The 11321-nt window shown below is 37.4% G+C and overlaps 1 pseudogene; it reads right to left on the bottom strand.

Moving 5' to 3' along the window:
* Nucleotides 1-6458: 6458 nt before the first annotated feature.
* On the bottom strand, nucleotides 6459-7671 carry LOC136122788 (lupus La protein pseudogene; annotated as a pseudogene).
* Nucleotides 7672-11321: the final 3650 nt, after the last annotated feature.

Raw genomic sequence — 11321 nt, 5'->3', positions numbered from 1 at the left:
ACTAGTACAATACAGAGTGATTAAACTCTGTAGCAGGGCTTCCCTGGTGGCGCAGTGGTTGGGAGTCCTCCTGCTGATGCAGGGGACACGGGTTCGTGCCCCGGTCCGGGAGGATCCCACATGCCGCAGAGCTGCTGGGCCCATGAGCCATGGCCGCTGGGCCTGCGTGTCCGGAGCCTGTGCTCCGCAACGGGAGAGGCCACAGCAGTGAGAGGCCCACGTACCACAAAAAAACAAAAACAAAAACAAAAACTCTGCAGCAATCAGGAGAAAAGTCTAGAAGAGATCTAGAAGAGCTCCTGGTCGTAAAATAATGGTGCACGTACGCAGCCCTTCATTAGTTACATCCATTACAATTGCTTTCAGTACACAGTCTCTGGCAGGAGATGGAAGGAAGAAGAAAAAGGCAGCCAGCAGGAAATAGAAAGGCTTCCAAGTTGATGGCATTTTCTTGAAAATAAAAAGGAGTTATAATAGGCAAACTTGAAAAAAAAAATATACGACACAAAAAGCAATTTTCTTAGCTACTTATTTTCAGTCTTGCCCCTGTTATTTTAGTACTGAGTTAGAAAACAGCTTTTTTCTTTACTCTCTACTTTTGTTTTGAGTGGGATACTAAAATCAAGGTGTTATGATGTGGTGGAGAGGAGAACCTATTGTTATAAAAACAGCATGTGGCCCTAAAAATCTAACCATTGATCATCAGGTAAAAACATACAGAGAGTGGAGTCTTATCTTGAAGTCAATCTAGTCCCAGGGCCTCACTTTCTAGGTGATGGAATTGAGGTCCAAAATAATTAAATGATTGCTAATTATTGTGCAAGCCAGATAAATGCTGTGCATTACACGGATATTCCAAGCTGCTGGACATCAACCTAAAGAATTATTTAAAGCCATAGCTCAGAAAAGAGTCCAGGGTTACAAAAATACTCCATTCAGCACAGTTCTGCTCCTGACAGAAGCACAAAAGATGGTTTCTTGCAAACCATGGTGGTAGTTCTAATAGCTACCAACCACTGAAGCCTATGTTCTCTCCTTAAGTCACTACAGATAAATCATATCCTGAACCTAATTAAAATGTTGACCTCTCTACCTTTTGAGGTAGTCACATGGTTATGTTTAGTGTCCTAGGAACAGATGCTAGGTGAACAAAGATGAATAATCAATCCTTGGTCCTTAATCTCAAAGAATCCATGCTATGATCTGAAGACAGATTGTTATAATACAGTGAATTATGGGAGCTGAAAAGAGAGCAGTAACCTAGCCTGAAGAGAGGCGGCAGATTACAAAAGCTACACAATAGCTTTTCCTTTGTCTTAAATTCACCTGTTAGAAGCTTCAAGAAGCTAGTTCTAACATTGGCTAGTTTGAACCCATCTATGTTCTCCCTAAGTCCTCATTATTTAACAAGCCAAGATTATTTAACCCCACGCAAGTGTCATAGTCTTTAAAATCGATCCTCACATATCAGAGATTGCCAATTCTGGAGAGCCAGAGGTTTGTTTCAAAATTCTTACCTGTTCTCTGAGTGGGCCTCACAGAGGTAAGGATAGGTTAAATATTTCCCTACAAGACAGAGAGCTGTATACCTTTATAATAAAGATAAGAAAAAGTCTTTCCCTTACATGGTTTCAAAAAGCCTTTAATTGCACCCTCTTAGTAAGTTGGAGGGTTTTCTATACCTATTGACAATGAGGCTAAGATAGATGTGTAAGACATATAAATTATGTAGAAATCTGACCATATTTTAATCATTCTTTTGATTACCTGTTTGTTTTTCTTCACTGCACCTTTATACTAAACCTTACAGTCAGGATGGAAACACAAGATACACTCAAAATACAGACCCAGCATTTTAGATGTGCTTTATAGAAGAAGGATGGAGAAGAGAATGACAAAGCTCACAAGTGATCTATTCGAATATTTAAATGTTGAATGCACCGTGATTGACATTTCATCTAGTCTAAAGACTTTAGTCCCAAATTCCACTGCCTTTCACCAAAAGGAATCAATTCACAAAATGTTCAATGTGTTCTCAGGATACCTGCAACTCTATCACAAAGCCCCATCGGCAGAAAGGTCACCTACTACAGGCATCATGCAAAAACCTGCTTTCATTATGAATTAAGTTTGAATATATGAAATCATTTCGTTTAAAGAAAAGAAACTCCCTGTTGATTGAGATTTCATCGAGAATGGCCTAAATGTTGCAGAGTACTATTCTTAGGCATATTCTTTCATTGGGCTTTTCTTTGAAAAAAGAAATTATCGGTAAATCAGGTACGGCCCCAAGATATGTGTGGATAACTACTTTTACTGAAAGCATAATACGTACCAGGTTCTGAGCAAAGCACTTGCTTTATATGCTTTTTCTCATTTAGTCCTCTCTAGAATATTATAAGGGAAAGTTTTCCTACCTCCATTTTATGGGTGAAGAAACCAAGATTTAGGAAGCGTAAGCAACTTGTCCCAGGTCAAATATTCAATGGCTATTTGGAGGTGGAGGGATGATTTCAAACAAGCCGTCTGACTCTAAAAGACAGTGTTTGTAATTTCCTCTTGCAGTCATGAGAATAAAGAGGAAAACCTCCTTCCTAGTAATATCGTCATGAATGACTGATTTTGAATGATCAAAGGAAGCCCAGAGATGATTTTAACCAATGTCCTCATTTTACAGATAAGAAACTGCCTTTAAACTTCCCTTTTTATCTGTATGGACATAACATAAATTATAAGAATCTATATGCCTGGTATGGTAAAAGTTTATTTCAATAAATACTGTATTTTTAATGAAGTATAGTTGATTTACAATGTTGTATTAGTTTCAGGTGTACAGCACAGTGATTGAGTTATACATATTCTCTTTCAGATTCTTGTCCCATATAGGTTATTACAAAATATTGAGTATAATTCCCTGTGCTATCCAGTAGGTCCTTGTTGGTTAACTATTTTATATATAGTAGTGTGTATATGTTAATCCCAACCTAAATACTCTTGCTTTAAAAAACTTCAAATATGAAAAACAGTACAGTAGCTTCCTAGGAAAACAGCTATTTATACTGCTCTGTGGCCAATTCCAAGCTTTACATATAACAAACAATGCACACAATGGATAGGATCGTATCATCACACTGTGTATTACTTTTCTCACAGTATATTGTTTTTCATGTACCTGGATAGTCTGCACATTCATCATTTTAATGGCTATGTAATATTCCATCAAGCGGATGAAACATAAAACCAATTCACTGTTTTTATAAAACATCTGACTTTACTTACTAAATGCAAACTAAGTTTGTGTGAGCGTGTATTAGAAATCGCTAGACACATTTTCAATGAAAAAAAACATTGCAGGAATAGGCAGATTGTTATCTATGTTCCACAAACCAGATTTGAGAGAAATGTTTCAATGAAATGCATAGAGATTTATTTATCCTGATTTGAGATTTTGAGGTATGGAATAGCAATTCTATATCTGTCATTTGTAATACAGATTATTGTTATTATGATTATATATGAAGCTTTGTGAATGCACCCTGCACTTTATATCATAGAGATAAAGTAGGACTCTGCCCCCAATGCTTATGAAAAAAGAAAAAAATGGGTAAAGTACAGATAATTGTGAACATTGAACAGAGATGCATATTAGTAGATGAAGACTTCATAGAAAATGTAAGATTTGAGAATGATTTTAAATGGGAAAGGAAAGACCCTAGATAAAAAATAAATTTATAGTGACGACATCTCTAGGTTTATTTTTAACCAGCTGACAGACTTCATTGACTGCTTCTCTCAAGCACATAATTTAACTTCTGTAATTCTCTATTATCTGAGAGGAGCTTACCTACCTTTTGTGGACAGTTTAACTCTCAGAGAACTAGCTTTTCTGTTTATTTATCCCCAATTAGACTTGTTTCTACCTTCCCTGAGATAATAGCACCTGTCATGTTGAAGTCAACTTTTGCTTAAGGTATGTATCCTGTATTAATCCTTTATAGAATACATTTCATTTTACACTTTATTAAATTCAAAAGATCAAGGGAATAAGGAGGAGGTTTGATGGCAATGCAGCCACTAGGATTGAGTGATAGGGAAGTGTTTCATAAAGAAATTAATTGATCCAAGTACTGAAGGAAAATTAGGATATAGTAAAGCCATCAAGGGGGGATAGGGCATCTCACACAGGGAAGCATGGAACATCACGGGCATTATACATGGTGTCCATGATGTCTGGAAACATTGACAAATGTACATATAAATGTTTACAAGTGAATTATTGATATTACATTAAAATACATGGCATATTCAAAAACATCACATGGTACGTTCTATGTGGCACTCCTTACTAAGAGTGCAGGTAAATGGGATGCACAAAATTACCATGAATACACTGCATTAATGAAGTATTTCCATCAATCTTTGCATATGCATCTATGATTCATTGCTTTAGATGAATTACACCTCTGATTTTCACTGAATAAATCTTCACATTTAACGTAGCCCATAAAAAAGTAAGCCTGGGTGTTCAGAAGTAAATACAAATAATAAAAAAAATAAACTTATCTATGTTTCTAGATTTTATAGCAATGCTATAGGATCTGCTGGCAGTTCAGTATGGCTCGAGGGCAGGATGTACATTGAGGAGGGAAGGCAGGAAGGAAGAACATGTATTTGGAGAGGGGCCCCAGTCATTCAAGCTATCTCAGCTGTATTAGTTTCCTTTTGCTGCTATAACAAATTTACCACAAATTTAATGGCTTAAAACAACAAAAAAATATTCTCTTATAATTCTGAAGGTTAGAAGTCCAAAATCAGATTTGCTAAGTTAAAATCAAGGTGTCAGGAGTTCTGGTTCCTTCTTGAGGCTCTGAGGAGAGGCTTTTTCAGCTTCTAGTGTCTGACTATATCCCCTGTCTTATGGGCTCTTCCTCCATTTCCAAAGTTCATCATTGCAATCTATGCTTCTGTCATCACGTCACCTTCTTCTCTTCTGTAGAAGTATCTCCCTCTACCTCCCTCTTATAAGAACACTTGTGATGATATCACTGGCCCCACCTGGATAATCCACTATACTCCCCCATCTCTAGATCTTTAATTTAATCACACCTGCAAAATCCCTTTTGCTATATAAAATAATATATTCACAGGTTCCAGGGACCAGGAAGTGAGCATCTTGGTAGTGGGCAGGGGGCATTATTCAGTCTACCACACCAGCAAAGTCCCTTCTAGGCCAGTCAGCCCCCCAATAACTGCCAGATAACTTCAGCCACATGAGTGAAATCAGCTGATCCCAGCAAGATCAGAACTGCCCAGTTTAGCCCAAGCTAAATTACCCACCAGCAGGATACTGAGCTAAAAATATATGATTGTTGTTTTAAGCTACTATGTTTTGAAGAGGTTTGCTATGTTCAAAAGGTAAAAAAAAAAAAAATCAATCTGCAAAATTTCTGTATGAGGAAACTATGGGTTCATCCAGGTGGCCAAATTGGCAAGTAAAATTATGGATTTTGACTTGAGCTAGAAATTCAGGGTCACCTAACTGAATTTTAAACCAACAAGCAAAATGCACAGACTTGATTCCTATACTATGAGTTCATATTGGTAGCACCATGCTTACCATCCAATGGGGAGAGCATAGGACTTTGAGATTCTCCTATTCATAAACAATTATAATTTCTCTTTTTTGAAAGGGTAAGTCTAATACTTTTAGAAGAATGCATTTCTCAGTAGGGATTCTAGTTTCAGCTTTTGTCTTCCAACTCGGAGCCCTGCCTTGAGAAGTTGTTGTGAGGACACAGTGAGGTAAAGTATACAAAAACCTACAATAGAGCCAGACACTCAGGAAAATGCCCATGGGTGTTATCTATTATTATTATCATCTCTTTACAGGGCCTGCACACAGTTAAGGGCTCATCATCACCCAAGAAACCATGGGTTACTTCTACTGAGTAAGCCATAGGAGTGCCTTGACTTTCTAAAACCAACAGGCAGTCTTCTTATTTCATCTTTGCTGTGAGACCTTTCTTTGTGAAATGCTAATTCTACAAAGACTAGAATAGGTGAAAAAGAAATGAACTAGGTTTCTAGTCTTAGATCTGCTGCAAACTGTGCCATTTTATTTTTTTAATTTTTTTTTATATAAACTAATTTTATTTTTATGCAGTATACATTTTATTACTTTGTACTAATACATCCTCATATTACAAAGGCAATTTAGTGGAAGAATGTTTCTTTTGATATTTGAATAATCTGAAAGAACACAAACAGAATTATACATTAAAAAATACTCATTTGGATAACAATAACAACAACAAAAAAAGACAAGTTAAACAACAAAAAAATTCTCCTTTCTTACAGGTGGACATTGAAGTGGACCTAATTCGGTTTTCTTTTTAAAAGCCTCCAAAGACAAAAGCAGCTTAAAATCTAATTAAAAGGAATGAAAAATGTTTACTAAATTACTGGTCTCCAGCACCATTTTCTGTTGTTTTGATGCAGGTTCTTCTTTGTCTGTTTCTTCTCTTGCTCTTTTTACTGGTCTAGATGCACCATTTTCATCATGTTCATCATCACTAGCAAACTTAGTTTTCTTGCCCTGAAACTGTACTTTTCCTTTAGCAGACCCAGTCTGGGCAGCTTTATTTCCCTTTCCTTTTCCTTTAAATCTGCGACCTTTTCATTTCCATTTGTTTAGGGATTCTTGTTGATCTTCTATTATTTTTTTCAATGCTTCTTTTTCCACATCTCCTTCTAGTACTTTCCAGGTGACCTCTTTGTTCCTTAATTGTAGGTTACCATTATTTGCGTCTTTTGCTTTATCCAGTGCTTCCTTAGCTTTTTCTTTAAACAGAATTATTCCCTCTCTGACTCCTCTGACAAAGTCTATCCGTTTTATTTCACCATGATTTGAGAAAAGGATATGCAAATCTTCTCTACACGTCTGATCATCTAAGTCCCCCGAGAATTTCGGCAAGCAGCTAATCTTTTCTTCTAGAGACTTTATTTCAGCACTTTCTGCTAACTTTTGTTTTTCTTCTTGCTCTTGTTTAGCTCGTAATTAAGCATCTATTTTATTTTGCTTTCTTTCTTCATTTTTTTTTTTGCAAAGTAATCTTCCTTGAAAAGTATTAGCAGGTCTGTGTCTTTGTACTTCTGGCCAGGGGCCTCGACAAACTTCTTAGCAGATTCAATGGTATCAAATACAGCAAATATTGATCCCTTAAATGTTTTGTGCAATGTTCTTTTCACCTGAATATTTAGTACCTGACCTTTATCTTCCAACCATTCTTTTATGTCATCAAGGGTTGCATCAATTGGGAAGCCTTTAAGATAAACAGATCTGTTTTTTACATCATTTTTATACTCATCAGTCACTTCAGGGAGGGGTTTGCTTGGAGATCTTCTAATTTTAGTTTTATCTTCACTTATTTCCATGAGTTCTGCCTTTGATTTGCACAATGCTTCTACTATTACATTGAAGTCTGTTGTTAGACAGTTTAACCTATTAAATTTTATCATTATCTCCAAAGGTACCCAGCCTTCATCCAGTTTGATCTGTTCCTTTAAAAATTTGTCACGTGGCAAATTGAAGTCACCAAAATAATACTCGATTTGATGACAGATTTTGGCCTCCAGAGCAGCCATTTTTTCATTATCACCATTTTCTGCCATTCTGGCTATCTTTAAGTTCCCGGTCCCACAGAGACATGCCACAGGTCACTAACAGCGACAGCAGCGTCTCCTGTCCCCAGCACCTGGCGGCTTGCCCAACGCACCTAAAGAAGATGGGGGTTGTCCCGGCAACCCTTGCAGCCAGGGTGGGTGGGGCTTCGGGCCTAACTGTGTCATTTTAAACAAGTCACTTAACCTCTCTGTGCCTCACTTTCCCTGTGTTCTAATATTTATTTAGTCAGCTTCAGGGAGCAATTGTAAGTATCAGCTGAACCAATTAATCAATCAGATGAACTAAGCACTAATGATGGCCTTGGCAATGTGCTAGCTATCCTGAAAACTTAGAAGTAAGTTATTGCCACACCCAGCTTTATAAGCTGTACCGTTTGTCTTAGTCCACTAGAGCTGCTGTAACAGAATACCATGGATTGGGTGGTTTATAAACAACAAAAATTTATGTCTTACAGTTCTGGAGGCTGTGAAGTCCAAGATCAAGGTGCTGGCAGATCCAGTGTCTGGTGTGGGCTCACTTCCTGGTTTATAGACCCTTATTTTTACTGTGTCCTCACATAGCAGAAGGGGTGAGGGATCTCTCTTATAAAGTTACTAATCCCATTTATGAAAGGCTCAGTCCTCATGACCTAATCACCTCTGAAAGGCACCCCCTCCAAATACCACCACATAGGCGATACAGGTTTCAACGTGTGAGTTTTGAAAAGACATAAGCACCCCTTTTCATGCACATACAAGGGATTCCTGTTCCTGGATTAATGATAATACTCTAGAAAAAATAAAATGTACCTTCCAAATTCTGTGTACATAACCATAAACACAGATATTATTTTAAGGTTTGCATTTAATATTGAAAAATCATGCAAAAATATGACAGAGAACACATGTATAAATTGTCCTTCAAATTTACAAGAATTAGAGTAAAGGGGTTAAAAAAATTCCTCGCAACTCTCAAACACAAAGAAGATGGGAGTGGAAACAACTATAGTTAAGACATATCAAGAAAATTTTTGAAGCTGAAAGCAGATGGACAATTCTTTATGACTTTGCAGATGAAAGAAGAGTAAGAATCTTTATGATGGAAGCCAAGAAACAAGTGGTTTCTTGTCACAGAACCCAGTAAAATTCCTGGAATTATAAGTATCAGATATCTCAAGATTCAGTGGGGATCAAGATGTAAAGATTGGTTGAATGCTTGCATCTAGTTAGATCCTTAGATCTGTATAGCATGACATATAACACTCCCTCCTAGTCTTTCATTATGCATACACAGACACATAGCAGAAAAAGACAAGTCACTTATTCTCTGGAGTGTTTGAATAAGAGGGCTTCCCTAAGAACAGTGGTTCTCCAGGTTCAGTTTGCCTCCAAGGGAAGATGTTTTTTGTCCCCAGTTGCGGGGTGGGGGTGATGTTATTGGCATCTAGTGGGTAGATGTCAGAGATGCTGCTAACATCCTACAATTACAGGATGGTCCAAACAACAAAGAATTATTCAATCCTAAGCATCAATAATGCAGAGGTTCAGAAATTCTGCTTTAGAATATCAGAAAAAGTTGAGGGTGGGATGAAATATTAAAACCAGAAGAATTAAATGTGTATCTACACACTAAATGGTGAGAGCTATGTCTTGAATTATGAGTCTCCTTTATCCTCTTTACTCACCTAGCTCAGTTCTACGAAAGCTGACAATTTGCTTTATAACCTCCAGGCAGGTGATCAGAGGCTTCCTTTCTTGGGAAAACACTGTCTAGAAGAAAAGACCTGTGGATTCCAATAGCAGAAGTCTCCCTCCAGCTGACCACTCTAAAGTAAAGCCTGCCATCTTCGATCCGAGTTGTGACACGTTGTGTCCATATAAATGGACAGGAAAGGATCAGCAGACACTGAGAAGAGTTATGACCTGAATGATATAGACCAAAACAGAGGAAGGAAGGAGGGAGGGAGGGAGGGAGGGAGGGAGGGGGGAGGGAGGGAGGAAGGAAGGAAGGAAGGAAGGAGAGGGAGGGAGGGAGGGAAAGAGGAAAGGAAGGAAGAAAGAAAGGAGGGAGGGAGGGAGGAAGGAAGGAAGGAAGGAAAGAAAGGAAGAAAGAAAGAAAGGAAGGAAGGAAGGAAGGAAGGAAGGAAGAAAAGAAAGAAAGAAAGAAAGAAAGAAAGAAAGAAAGAAAGAAAGGAACCAAAACAAGAAAAAGAAAAGAAAGAAAAAAAAAAAAGAAACTTGAAGGAAACAGAGATAAGGCAGGAAGTAAAAGGAAAAGTTGCTTAATATCATCACAGATGTAAGTCAGGTTATGAAATAGGAAAAAGATGCTATAAGAAAGGCATATCAAGAGAACCAAGAAAAGAAACTCTAAACATTCATAGATAATATGAAGGAAATTTCCTAGGAAGGTTAAACACAGTGAGGTTTTTGATACTACCACAAACATTCACCAGGGCTTGCTCTTGTGAATTGGCAGCTGCTGGTTTTGTCTTATTTTCTCCATAAATATGATTGATATTATGTTTATTTACATCTCACGTTATTCCACAAAGTATGTCACACAAATAATTCATACAAATACTCTGTATAAATCATACGAATAAAATGTAGATGGGCAGCAAATCAACAGAAAGAAAATCAGTTCAAAGGAAAATAAAAATACTTTTGACCATAAATCAACAGAGAGGTTATAGTTTAACTTCAAACCTACTTCAGTAAATTTGTTAAAAAATGAATGAAAGGGTAGTGATATAAATCACCCTTGTTTGTGAAAACAGTGACAGGGAGTTTCTCTTCTATTTTTTCTTATTATATTTACTTAGAAAAATATCAGAAATCCCAGTTACCACAGCTTTTTGATTGGCATAGGGCTGAATAATAAAAACTTGTCTGGGGTAGTTAAAATCTGCTTTACTTTACACTGATTCCTTTCTCATGCAGCTTTTCAGGTCAGCTGTGACATACAGCAAGCTACCCCTCTACCAAGATGTTTCCTTCAGGTTAGTGTGGGACATCATAGTTCTTACAAAGCTCTCGTAAAGGGGTTATGATACATACATACCCCTGTTTGTTTGATGCTTTTATTAGATGAGGGCCATCTACTACTAACCTTAGACAGTCTCAAGGAGCCAGTAAGTTTGAAAAAGACTGCTGTTAAGGACCGATTTTATTAATAATGAACCTAAGCTCTGTACTTCAGTAATACTTTTCTTCTAAGAGTCCTGAACTATCAATACTTTGTGATTTAAATGAATTAAGGCCTATAAGACCCTTCGAGCTAGAGAAGACATGTTTTTGAAGTAGAAGATCTAAGAAAGAGAGATATAGAGTCAGTTTTACATTTAAAAAGTGAAATGAAAAATCGCCGTTCCTAGACCACCACCCCGCACGGCCCGTGGTCGTATAGTGAGGCTACAGAGCTGAGGGGAGGGCCCCTTCCTGTCTTCTTGTCCCAGCCCTCTTCCAGCTCCTCAGCTTCCCAGACCCTCATGCAGCTGGTTGTAATTTCTTCCAGGAGCTCTTTTACTGTCTACCTTTCGGGATTAAAAAAAAAAAAAAATCAAAAACTTAAAAGACACACACACACACACAAGTTTGAAAAAGCAAAGTGCAGAGAGAGGAAGAAGTGACAATTTTTTTTTTTGGGTAATTATGCT

Source organism: Phocoena phocoena, chromosome 4 (genome assembly GCF_963924675.1).
Source record: "Phocoena phocoena chromosome 4, mPhoPho1.1, whole genome shotgun sequence".
NCBI classification, from domain to species: domain Eukaryota; kingdom Metazoa; phylum Chordata; class Mammalia; order Artiodactyla; family Phocoenidae; genus Phocoena; species Phocoena phocoena.
This window is presented reverse-complemented; position numbering and strand designations above follow the sequence as displayed.